Source organism: Cupressus sempervirens, chromosome 10 (genome assembly GCF_028749045.1).
Source record: "Cupressus sempervirens isolate cs-2001-9-10 chromosome 10, ASM2874904v1, whole genome shotgun sequence".
Lineage (NCBI taxonomy): Eukaryota > Viridiplantae > Streptophyta > Pinopsida > Cupressales > Cupressaceae > Cupressus > Cupressus sempervirens.
Window position 1 is genome coordinate 966484851 of NC_143127.1, and position 13793 is coordinate 966498643.

Sequence of the window (13793 nt, forward strand, 5' to 3'; positions counted from 1 at the left end):
AGTTATATCTATCACAAGAAGTGATTTGTACTTCAAGGATCTAATCAGCAATCAAGTTGTAAGTCAGATCTACTTTTTTATCCTAATAGGTGAATCAATTTTCTAAATCCTTTAGCAAGGTAGACTTAACAGTCTTTCTTCAAATCTCTTAACAGAGTGCATACTTCATTGTATGTTTATAAAACCTCTAACAAGGTGGATCTAGTAGTCCAAATTGTTCTTAACAGGGAAAATCATTAGAAGTGGTCAATGTAAGCCTTAACATGCCAACTTTATACTACAGTAGTGAAGTTTTGTGGCTATCATCCCCACCCCCATTTTACTTTCTATTTGGAAGGTTTCTGGGTCACCAAATTCTGTGTTCATGTGTTTGCATGAATGTTTATCTTTCAGTTTTTCACGCATGCAATAGATTAGATGAATTAAATGGTGAATGGATTATGCTGATTAAGTGTTGAATTAGTTTAAAGTTTTTAAGGTTATTGATTCACCTATCCCCTCTCAGTAACCTAGCCAATCTTGATTATTTCCAATAGCCAGTTCAAGTGATAATGGTCATGTCACTCAAGAAGTGGGTGACTCCACCATTTCCAATTAAGTTCTTAAGGAAGAACTGGAACTATATTCTCAAGTCACATCTTAAATAGTTCCAATAGAAGAAAGAAAAAGATCTAAATCAATATTTCTGATACAAATGTATCACATAAGTTTAGAATTAGTATTCATCGAGCAAGGCTATATCATACTGAGTGAGGTTGGGAGAAACAAAGTTTTGTTGGTTGCTGAGTTACAAGATTCTATTGAGCAATATGCACAGATAGTGGATGACAACCTATGAAGCACTAAGTCATTATGGCTCTCTTTGTACCAAGCATTAATGGAATATTTTCATCAAAAAGGTAGGATTTTGACTTCATTTTCACTATGAATTTAGTATATCCAGAGCAGAGCAATTTTTAGAGCATCCAAGCGGTCTTGTACAGAGTTTACAACAAAATTTTCAAAGAAGTTTTTCTCATCTTACTGAGAAATCATGGCATCCACCAATAGTAGTAGCAAGGCAAAGAAAGGATAAAAAATGTTGGTGTGTGGTGTTGAATGGAAGGCCCCAAATTTCAAACTAGTACCAACAATTGTAGAATCACTCAACCCCAATGGAGCTCAATTGCGAATTCCACAAAAGGTACTCCTTATAAATGATATTCATACTCATTTCAAATTTTTTGTGCAAGAAATTGGAACCCTAGAAATGGATAGTTCCCTAGGAGAACTGTGTGTGGATGGAACTCTCAAAACCAAGCATAAACATCTAGAGGAGAAACACTTGATCCACATTCTACATCTGCCTAGAAACTTCCAAATCAAATGGATTAGGTATATTTTGAGCCATGTGCATAATGGTCAGTTATGGTTAGAGTAGCTAGTCTTGATAGCGGAGAAAATGATTCACAGAATCATAGGTCTCCCTATGCTCAATAAGGTCAAAGTTACCAAAACCCTAGGTTAGGATGAGCTGCAGAAGAAAACCCTAGCTGAGTGCGATGACAAAGGATTAAAAATTAGCAATGTATCTAATGTGGAATTTAGGTTTGGTATTCATATCATTGCACATAAGATATACAACTCTAGTCAATTGAATAGTGTGCCATGCGAGGCTATGGACCTAGCTTACAAGGTAGTAAAGAAGAATTTGGAGTATGATTTAGTAGATTTAATGTTGAAGCAATTAAACAAGAACATGGAAAGCATAAGGACTTTGAAGAATAACCTATGCAAATTTGGTTCTTTGTTAACTTTCTTGTTCTTTTATGTTCAAAAGTTTTTCCCCTCCAAAGATTTAGTAGTATGGAGAAAGGACACTCCAATTTTGTACCAAATTAATGAGTTCATTGCAGAAATGGGTGAGAATTTTGACAGCATAATGGATAACTATTTTGAAGTCTTTAAGGAGAAGATGAATAAAAGGTTCTAAATTCTGCCAAAATTAGTTGAAGATTACAAGGATGATGTTTGTTTTATGGTTGACTATGATAGAGTGTATATTCAGGTAGTTAGGTCCAGAATTGTATGGGTGAAACCTCTTCCTTATGAGGTTAATACTAATGAAACCAAGGAGATAATTGAAGCCCTAGTGAATGAGCTTTTAGATCCAAAGTTACCTATCTTTGGACCATATGATGAAGCCAAAGCTAGAATAGAGCTAGAAATTAAGCTTCCACAGGCAAAAGGTAAAGGTAAGAGGAAGATAGCAAAGTTGAAAACAAAAAATGCTCCTCTTATGCTTACCAAGGGAAAAGGAGAAGATGAAGAAGAATATGAGGATGAAGAACATGAATTAGAAAAGGAGGAAGAGCCTATGAAAAAGAAAGGCATGGTGATTATCACCAAGCCACCTAAGGCCTCAACAAATGTGTTTACCAGAAGATCTAAGAAGGAAGGAGATAGTGAAGTTGTGTTTAATAAGCATCCTCCCACTTTTCAAGAAAGACTCAACCAATTAAGAGTAGGTGTTGGAATAAATAACTTCAAAGCACTCAAATATGAAACCAGGACTCCAACAAAATAGAAAGAGGTTGAGGATTTGACCATGGACAAGTTAGGAAGATGTAAATTGTTTCCTGATTAGTTTGCTTCAAAAATCCCTATAGTTTTATTAGATAAAGTCAAGGTTAGATGGGAATAAGCTATGCAGACAACCAAGGATATATTTGAGAAATCTTTGAGATAGTTGCTACCAAATCTTACCAATGCTGAGGTTAAGGAAGCAATGAAGAAAATTGAAGAAAAGATGATGATGAGATTTCATACTTGTTTAATTTTGGTGAAAGATATTGAGCATGTAGTCAAGGATGCTATGTCTATGTAGAAAAATATTTATCATTTGCACAAACCTAGTGAGGATCCAATGGAAATAAATGATGATGATGATAGTGACAATGAAGATGATAATGCTCCTTGTGTCATGATTGGTGCTAAAGATTATCAAGAACTAATGAAGGATGGTGAAGAAGAGAAAGAGAATGAAGCTGAAGAGGAAGATAGGGAAGAAGGTGAAGAAAATGATCCAGTTAGGATAGCTGTAGAAGTTATAGCCTCCCTTCTTCACTCTCCACCAAAAACTGCTACATCATCTAGCATGGAGACAACTTTAGCAAGTGTGATTGCAACCACAATAGATACATCATCTGCTAAATCACTCTTTGCTCCCTCTTAGCTCTAGGTATCACTAATGGAAGTTTCTACCAATTAATCCACTGAGCTATAGCCCTCCTCTTCTTCAACTCCAGAGTTAGGGACATCAGTAGTATGTACAACATCTAGTTCTACAATTTTGTCTACTTCAGTATTGCATGTTCTTGTAAGTACTCCTATTGTATGTACTTCAGTCAATGTTTCCACCTATTATTACTTCAATTTTTGGTAGCACATCAATTTTGGATTCTTTTAGCACTCTAGTCAGTATTTCATCAGTAGGCCTAATTCAAGTTTTTATTGCAAGTCCTACTATTTCTACCATTTTTTCTATCCCAAAATCCAAAGCACTAATGTTAGAAGTTGAACCAAGGACACCACTTAAACTTATGATTACTGGAAAAGAAATTGAGGAAGATATCGACTTGGACAAGGAAATTGAAATTCCTAAGTTGGATTTAGATAATGCCACTATGGAACAAATGAGATTAGTCAGCTAACTTCTTGAATAAAAGGCCAGACAAAAGTAGTTAAGAGAAGAAAGGGATAGAGAATACTGAATTATAGAAAGTGCAAAGAATATCTTGACAAAAGCTATAGTCATGGATGTTTATTCATCTCAACATATTTTGTTATAGTTACAAGAGGTAGTAAATAAGTTCAATGAGGACTCTACTGGTCAAGAAAAGTTGATAGAAAAGGAAGAGAAAAAGTTTGACAATAAGGTGCTTGAGCACATTGCTCAGTACATTTCTATTCATCAGGTAGAGCTTTCCTTAATTTTGGAAAATCTTGAAAAATCTTTTACAAATGTAACATATCTTTTTGCCAAGCTATGTGATGTTATAGAGTATACAAAAGAAATAAAAGGAAAATTGAATAAGATAGATGAGGATCTAAAGGCTAGTGCTCAAAAATTGTAGCTTGACCCCAACTCAAGCTTAGCACATCACATGAGGGTTAGATTCCTAGCTGATATGTAGGATAAATTATTGAGAGAGGAAGAAAGGATTAGGTCTACACTTATAAACATCAAAAACATGATCCTTCCAATCATGGACACAATGCAGAAGCACATTGCTTATTCAAAAACATTGATCCATGATAACAATTTTTCATTTGCAGATCATATGATTGAACTCTTAGCAGAAGTTCAAGTGGCACTTGAGACTTGGAAAATTTTGCAAGATAATTGGGATAAGACATTATCTCTTATTCTTAAGGTACATTCTGAGTTTCTCTCACATTTTGGTGTCTCTATATAAATAATTTGAATGAATCTTTTGCATTATTGTCAAAAAAGGGGAGAAAGAGATATTTGTGGAGAAACATATGTACAGTACAAAATAAAAGAAAAATACTTGTATATACACTTAGTATGATATTAAGCCTGATATAATATGTACATTGTATGGGGGAGATATGTGCAAATGCATCACAAAGAATTTTTTTGAAAAATAAAATAAAATCAACATGATGCTATACATAAGTTTTGGCTAATAAGTGTTTTTGTCACTAATGCCAAAGGGGGAGATTGTTGGCATTAAGTTAATTTTTTCATTACTGACAACACTTATTCATAATTTTGTATGGTTACCAAGTTCATTATTTAGTCGCCAATGTTTTTTGAGAAAATACAGTGGTTACCAAGTTTCACAGTTCACACCGAGCATTCCTGAGGTTATTGAGTGAAAATAGGCAATGTGAAGACTAGCAGTTATCACCGAGAACTCAATGGTTACCAAGCTTCACAATATCTACCAAGTTATTAGTCTCCATGATGTGAAGACAATGTTAACCCAGTGATGGGATGAGTAGTGTTTACTGAGTGCAAGCAAGGTAAACATGGTATTCAATTTCTACCAAATGACACTATATCTACTGAGTCTCCAATGTTCACTGAGTTCAAAAGCTATGTTGAGTGATTAGTATGGACCAAGCCTCTACTTGTACTGAATGCATGATGATGCCAAGTAGTGCCGAGTATTAGAAGGTCACCAGGTCAGCTTACTGAACCCAAATTTCTTCATTTGGGCTGACTCAGTAATATTTGTGTTAACTTGTGTTTTAGCTGACATTGTAATTATGAGAATTGAGATGGTATATATGTAATGTATTGTATCATACCCAAACATGATGAGGAAGTAATTTTTTTGAGAAGAGTGAATGCAAATGTGAATCAAAAATAGATAAAGGTATTCAACAAGGTTGAATTAGGAGCGGTAAAGTTTTATCTATCACAAGATGTGATAATCATTTCAAGGATCTAATCAACAATTAAGTTGTAAGTCAGATCTCTTATTTCATCCTAACAAGTGAATCAAATTCAAATCCTTTAATAGGGTAGAATTAATAGTCTTTTCTTTGAATCTCTTAACCAAGTGCATACTTCATTGTATGTTTGTAAAACCTCTAACAGGTGGACCTACCAGTCCTACTTGCTCCTAACAGGGTAGATGATCAGAAGTGATCATTGTAAACCTTAATAGGTCAACTTTATACTGCAGTATTGAAGTTTTGTGAGTATCATCCCCACCCTAATTTTACTTTCTATTTGGAAGGTTTCTGGGTCACCAAATATTGTGTTCATGTGCCATGAATTTTTATCTTTCAATTTCTCATACATGCAGTAGATTAGATAAATTTATGGTGAATGGATTATGTTGATTAAGTGCTAAATTTTTTAAAAGTTTTTGAGGTTACTGATTCACCCCTCCCCTCTCAGTAACCTAGCTAGTCTTGATTATTTTCAACACAATAGACATAAGTGTTCCAACTAGCCTTGAATCCTCCATTCTAAATTTTTTTATTATCTCCTTGATATATTTAGACTGAATAATGTAGATACCATCTTTCTTTAGTTGAAACTACAATCCAACAAAGAATTTTATCTCTCCAAACATGGAAATCTCAAATTCTATACTCATCTCTTCTAAAAATGCTTTGCACAAGTCATCATTTCTAGTAAAAAACATGTCATCAACAAAGATTTCTACCAATACAATATTCTTGTCTGGTCCTTCTTTGATATATAGGCTATTGTTATCATTTTTTTCTTTGAAAACAAATTTTTATCAAGTAGTTATGAAGTCTTTCATACCATTCTCTGGGAGATTTCTTAAGACCATTCAATGCTTTGTGAAATTTATAAATGATATCCTTTTTTCTAGGATTCAAAAAACCTTTTGGTTGTTCTATGTGTACTTCCTCTTCAAGAATTCCATTAAAAAATGTAGATTTCACATCCATTTGATAAACTTTGAAACCTTTATGTGTTTTATATGCTAGTTAAGTCCTAACACCTTCTAATCTTGTAATAGGAGAAAAAGTTTCACCATATTTAATACCTTCTTGAGAATAAACTTTACAAATTAACCTTACTTTGTTTCTAGAAACCTCTCCATATTCATTCAACTTATTTTTGAAAATCCACTTTGTGCCAATCACATTCTTATCCTTGGGTCTAGGAACAAGAGTCCAAGTCTTATTCCTCTATATCTTCTCTATTTATTCATTCATAGCTCCAATACAAATTTCATTATCCAAAGAATCTTTTACTGATCTAGGGTCAAATTTAACAAGCAAACATGTACCTTTCAACTTGTTTCTTGTCATTGTTCTATCTAACTTGTCTCTAATGATCTAATCAGGTGCATGGTGCCTTTTGATATATCTTGCTAACAAATTTACTTTGGATTTAGAATTTGTTCCACTAACCTCACCATGATCTCTTGTATCAAGATTGGGTCCCAATATCTATGACTTAGGTCCATCAGATTCAGTTTCCTCTAGTAATAGCTTGGTAGCTTTTGAGTGTGACTTGGGTCCTTTATACTATGAATCGAGTTGCACTATTTGCAACTCAGTAGACTTTGGACATTTTGGGGACTTGGGAGGTGAAGCCTCCTGACTTCCAATCTTATTTGGCAATGTATCAGGTTCATAGTACACAAATCTTCTGTAATCCTAAGGTTCTTTGTTGCTTTCTTCTTCACTTTTTTCTACAAACTCATCAACGGTCACATGTGCACTTTCTATTATTTTATGAGTATTTAGATTCAAACACTTGTATGCTCTACTTTTGTAGGAGTATCCTAGGAATATTCCTTCATCACCTTTAACATCAAATTTTTACCTTTCCTAGATTCCTTCAAGATATAACATTTTTTACCAAATAATTTCAAGCAACTTACATTAGGTTTGTAGCCATACCTTAGTTCATAAGGAGTTTAATTTGAGTCTTTCTTTAGCTATACTCTATTTAGGGTATGTACTATAGTACTGATTGCTTCCTTCCAATATTTAATTGCAACACACTTTTCTATCATCAAGGTTCCTATAAAGTCCATGATTGATTTGTTCCTTCTTTCAACTATACCATTCTATTGTGGTGTACAAGGGGCTGATACTTATCTCTTAATTCCTCTTTCAATGTAGAATTATTGAACTCATTAGAAATAAATTCACCACCTCTATCTGATCTCAAACACTTCAAATTTTAATTTTCTTTCTCTACTCTTGCCAGGTACCACTTAAATTTTTGAAATGCTTTAGACTTTTCTTTTAGATACATTATAATCATCATTCTAGAATAATCATCAACAAAAAGAATTAAATACTTATCTCCTATATAACTCTCTATTCCAATAGGTCCACATAAGTTTGTATGAACTAGTTCCAAGACTTCTTCAAAATGATAGTCCTTACTTTTGAAACTTTTCTTTCCCATCTTTCTAATTTGATAATTTTTGCATAGACCCATATTAGGTTTCCTCAAACTAGGAATACCTCTTACTCTTTTATTCTTGCTTATCTAGACCAGATTTTCAAAGTTCACATGACACAACCTTTTATGCCATAACCAACTTTCTTCTACTTGAGCAATAAAATATGAACATTCACTAAGATCTAGGTAGAATAGGTTACCTTTAGTTTGTTTTCCATACCCAACCAGATTTCCTTTTCCATCTAGTAATTTGGCTTTTCCATTCACAAATTCCACCTTGAATCCAATGTTATTCAACCATGCCACACTACGTAGATTATGCTTTATTCCTTCAAGCCAATAAGAATTATCACATCTAAGTTTATTGGCTAATGAAATACAACCTTTTCCTTTTATGCAACAAAGTTCATTATTTTCAAATCTAACACTTCCACCATCATAGTGTTCCATATGTTCAAATTTTGATTTGTCACCAGTCATATGATGAGAGCAACCAATATCAATGATCCATGTATCATTCTTGCTAACATGAGAAATAATTGCCATTTTATCTAACTCATCATCTAATTCATCCTTTACAACAATATATACTATTTCATCATCTTCACTACTATCTGAATCTTTAGCCATTAAAACAAGATTTCTTACTTTTGTCCTTGTAATCCTTATAGCTGTTAAATTCCATCTTTCCTTTGAACTTACTAATTTTCTTTTCATCTTTTCCTTCCTTGTTAGGACATCTTGCAATGATGTGACCAACTTCTTCACACGAAAATAAGATTAGAGGAATCTTACCTTTGTACTTTCCTCTGCGTTTGGAATATTTCCTTGCAAGTAGGGCTTCAACAACTTCAAGATCACTGTCTGAAATTTCTTCCACTTCTTCATTGTTAGATTGTTTTCCTTTTGATTTTCTACCTCTTTTCTTGAGTGAAAGCTTGGCTTCAACAATAGACTCAATACCTTTGGAACTAGGAACATAGCTATCATAGTTATCAAACTCAAAAGTTGTCAATCTTCCCACTAGAGCATCCAAATTTATCTTATTATTTGGACCACATCTCATTTCTTGAATAGAAGACAATCTAATTACATAGATAGGAAGAAGGGTTTTGAGTAACTTGCTTACAATTGTTTTTTCATCAATGTCTTCTCCAAATGATTTGATTGTACTCACACTTGCTTTAATTTGCTCAACATATTTTACAATATTTTCTTCCTCTCTCACCTTCATTTGATCAAACTGTCCTCTTAAGACTTTTTTCTTTGGCTCTTCTTACATTTTCATCACCTCCATAGATGTCTTTCAAGTTGGTCCATATTTCATGAGCAGTAGTGCAATATTTGACCTCATCAAATTTAGCACAATTAAGAGATGATGTAATGTCAATCATCATGCACTAGTGCATTTAACCCTAAATTTTGGTCCTAAATTTTGACCGACTGGCTTGGTTGGTCACATTATAAAGAAATTTTATTTATTTATTTTAATAACATGCCTGTGTTGGTCGCAATTGCGACCAATTATTTGTATTTTGTGTTGGTCTCAATTGTGACACACACGACAAAAAAAAGACAAAAAAAAGGGGGAAAAAACACATTTCACTTGAGCAAGTCAGTTTCAAGGGCATTTTGCTTGACTGACATTCCAACATTTTGCATAGTGGAGGGCATAGTGGTCCTATTTGTGAGATTTGGAAAAGTCTCTACTTGTTTGGTTTTTTTCATTGCCAATGATCTGCTAGCCTTCTCCCGATCCTTTCGTGATAGATTGTTTCTAAGGGATTTTCAGTAGATACCAAGTGAATGGGTTTTCCTTAGTTTTTTTGCTTTCCCATGTTATTTAGAGGTTTTTTCTAGGAGAGATCCTTCTTTTCCATGCTCTAGTAATTTCTTCCCCTTTAATTTCATGTAGTTAGGAAAGGGCTTTAAAATTGTTCTTGAGGGCATTTCACTTAAGCGGAGAATTTGAAGCTTTCCAGAATTCTTCATCAATTGGAGCATCATTCAAGCATGTATGGCCACTTGAAGACTTAATACCATCAAAGGTAAGGGAAAAATGCAACTATTTCTATGGTATATGCAGCTTCAATTTATAATGTGGTTTATTACATAGAGTTTATTTGTAAATGGCTTGCAATGTGAATATGATGCATATGCTTGGGGTTTGGCAACCCATGCAGCTAACTTCATCCTTCACTTTTCCTTCTCAAGATAATAAAATTGGAAGAGGGTTTTATGGAAAATTGAGGGCATCAGATTGTGAAACTATTGGTTGTTTACAGTGGTTCAAAATCTTTTTTTTTTGTTGGTTCTTCATCTGCCCTACTTGCTCTTTCATATACAGTTCAATTTTAGTGAAAGAGGCACAAAATTTTTCAATAAAAATCATAAGAAGCCTAGGGCTACAGTAGGGTTTGGTATAATCTCTTGAAGTTTTTACTATTGATTGGAAAAGGGTTTTATATTGTTGACTTTCTTTTTTGGGTAATGAATGCTAAAAGGGTTTCTTCCACTACTCGGGTATGCTATTTGATCATAACAAGTTTTTTTCTCTATGAAATAGTGAAGAAGAAGAGTTGAAATCTTTAGTTTTGTTCCCTAGTATTTAGTTTACAAATTTTAGAAGCTTTAATTTAGCACATGTTGTGCTTTTTATGTCAAACCATCTCAAAAACACAAAAAAATGGAAAACAATAAAAACCAAAAACAACCATAGTCAGTTCAGCAGTTAGAGCCTTGAAGGCTTCTTGCATGAAATGTCTACTACCTTGATAATATTGAAGACTAATCTACAAGATTTTATTGCCAAAAAATAATTCTAATACGATCCTCTAATCTGAAATCAATAAATAATGTGGGTGATGAAGAAAGTCTTTGATCAATAAATATCAACTTTTTAAACATTATATCCAAAATGCTTTGTTCAAGATGATCACTGATATAATAGATATTGATCTACAACTATAAGAGAAAATAGATATCGATCTACAAATATATGGATTAAATGAACAATTGCAATATCTGATTTGACTTTGGTAGAAACATTGATTTATAGAGATCGTCCAAAATTCGGATCAAGCCAATGCAAGATACACATTGATATGGCAAGGACTGATATGAATTTATAATATATATAGAGATTGTATTGATCTAAGTTTGATCACTGTGTTATAATTCAAATATGTGAGAAGAATGGATGAGTTGCAAATATTATTTCTATATTATATCAATCAAATATAAAACTTTAAATCAATCTGAAAGTAATATTCTCATCAATATTTTTGTATGTGATGATCCACTTTTTTATCCAAATGATGGCTTGATATTGTTGTAATATCTTAATGGAAAGAATGCTTCTGAATCAGAATTACTAGCTTTCAACCTATTTTTCACAAATCCTTAATAACATAATATTGAAATGTACATGCATGCATATCAACATTAAGCAATTACAAAAAAACACATGTGCATCACCACATAACACTTGAAATTTTGGTAACCCAGAAACCCTCTAGGAATAAGAAGGTAAAACTGGGGTGGGGATGATACCCACAAAATCACTGCAGTAATAATATTTACCCACTTCTGATGGTCTGCCCTATTAAAGGCTTTACACTGTATCAATAGTGACCTGGTTAAAGGATTTACAAACACTTTACATGAAGTGTTACCCTGTTAAAGGATTTAATCACCTATTTAAAGGATCTACAAAATAGCTGTTAAGCTAACCTATCACCATAGGGTTTTCTTTCTAATACAATTGCTAGAGAGTATTAGGTATAATAAACTTGATAGTTTACAATCCTTTGATTACTGAATATAGGCACTTGATATGCTTTCTCTAATCTTGATCCTCGAAGATCTGATATTCTTCACTCTGAAAATAGTTTCCCTTACCCACCTTCGTCCATTCATATATACAATGAGATTTAGTCTTCCTTATAAAGACATTTGAAGACTTAGGGTTAGATGTGGATCTACAATCCATATTGAATCTCGATTTCCTGCTCATTCTTTGCACTTTTATTATTGGTTGCATGCCTTCTCCATTTTTCTTATTGGCTGCATGTAGATTGCATATGAAATACAAAAGATTCAATCTAATTATTTTAATCCTTCGAGATTTGTCATATATTGGCCATGAAAATGGTTTACATCTGAATTAGTGAGGTTAAAAACTCATATGTGTATTCTATGTTACTCGGCACTTACTGATTCCAGATGCTTGGCACTTATAAAAAACTGGCTTACTCGGCTCTTGTTGCATTTTTGTATTGCTCGGCATCGTCTGTGACTCGGCACTCAAATATCACTTGGCACTTGTATCATGCTTGACACCTAAAGTTATTCAGCACTTGATCTTCACTTGACACCTAATCTTCACTCGGCACCTGAAGACTGCTTGGCACCTAAAGATTGATCAACACCTGAAGATCACTTGGCACCTGTTGGATTTCCTGACTCAGCTCATGTTGTGACTCGGCTCCAATGTAGAAAATGGTTAAGTGTGATGGAACTCAAATGTAAAAACCATTTTGAGACTAACAATCTCCCCCTTTGACATGAGTGATAAAAAAACTTAATTGACCTTATGAGTACATTCAGGTTTTAAAACCTTGATCAAAATTTTGTAACTTACAATATATACCTCAAAATTATTGTAACTCCCCCTGAGTTGATTGTGCCATAATCTGCGCCATCTTGGTAACCAAAATTTTATGTTGTAGATCATGCTCCCCTTTTTCTCTTGTCTCCCCTTGTTAACTTGTCTCTTTCTCTCCCTCATTCATCTTGTCTTCCCCATTCATCTTGTCTCCCCCTTTTTGACACTTATGTCAAAGGGTTTTAAGGGTTAAGACCATATTTCACCAAAAATGTGTTGTTTACCTCTATAATCATCCTGAGAGCTACATCCCAATTATGCAAAGCAATTTCCAATGACTTGTGCTGGATGGTAGTCTTTGTAGCAAGTTGAATAAGTCCTTATGAAGTAGAAAGATTAGGATCTTTCTTGAGAACAACTTTAGCATAGACCTATTCTTTATGGAGTACTTCTAAATGGGGGGTAATGGAGGATTGGAGCTGTATTAGTTTTGCCTTGATGGTGGCCTCTTCTGTTGTTAATGCAGCTATTTCTTTCTGAGTGTGAAGCATTTGAGAAAAATGCTTCTCACTTTAGGCTAGATCTGTGGGTAGCTGCATGCTTGAAATATTCAAATTCCTCTCCATGCTCATTATCTTTTGGCTTGTCACTTGTGTGAAGTATGAAAAGTCACACAACTTTTTGTACAATGAGAATATATTCTCAAGTATCTTTTCACTTTGTCTATGACCTTTGCCAATTCAATCTGTGAAAGTGCTATTTCACTAGATATTTTATCATTTACTTTCCCTTGAAATTTTCTGTCAGACCATTCCATAAGTTTTGCATTAGTCTCTTGGTTTGCATTTGTCACCTGGTCAACAATATTTGTCAATTGTTCCATTATATGTTTGGACTCATCTGGTGACTGAATACTGAAAGTATCCATAAATATATCTTTAATTTCATGTAAAGTTTGTTTTTTTTTATACTCCTTTCTGAGTATCTCTTGCCTCTTTCTTCTATTTAATGCTTCCTGCACCTCATTGATTTGATCAATGTTTATTATTTTTGAGTCATAGCTTGGTATGACTATTTCCTCATCTAGTTCAGGGTCTCCATAGTGAAGTACCCTTGTAACTTTTGTAGAACTTGATCTTGGTGCTAATATTTGCAGTGGTTGTTGTAAAGGAGTCCTTGAGGGAGGAAAATTTACCAATGTTTGTATTGCCTCGTGCTCTTTAGGAGTTTCCTCTATTTCTCCTCCTGCTGTCTACCTTGATCAATTAT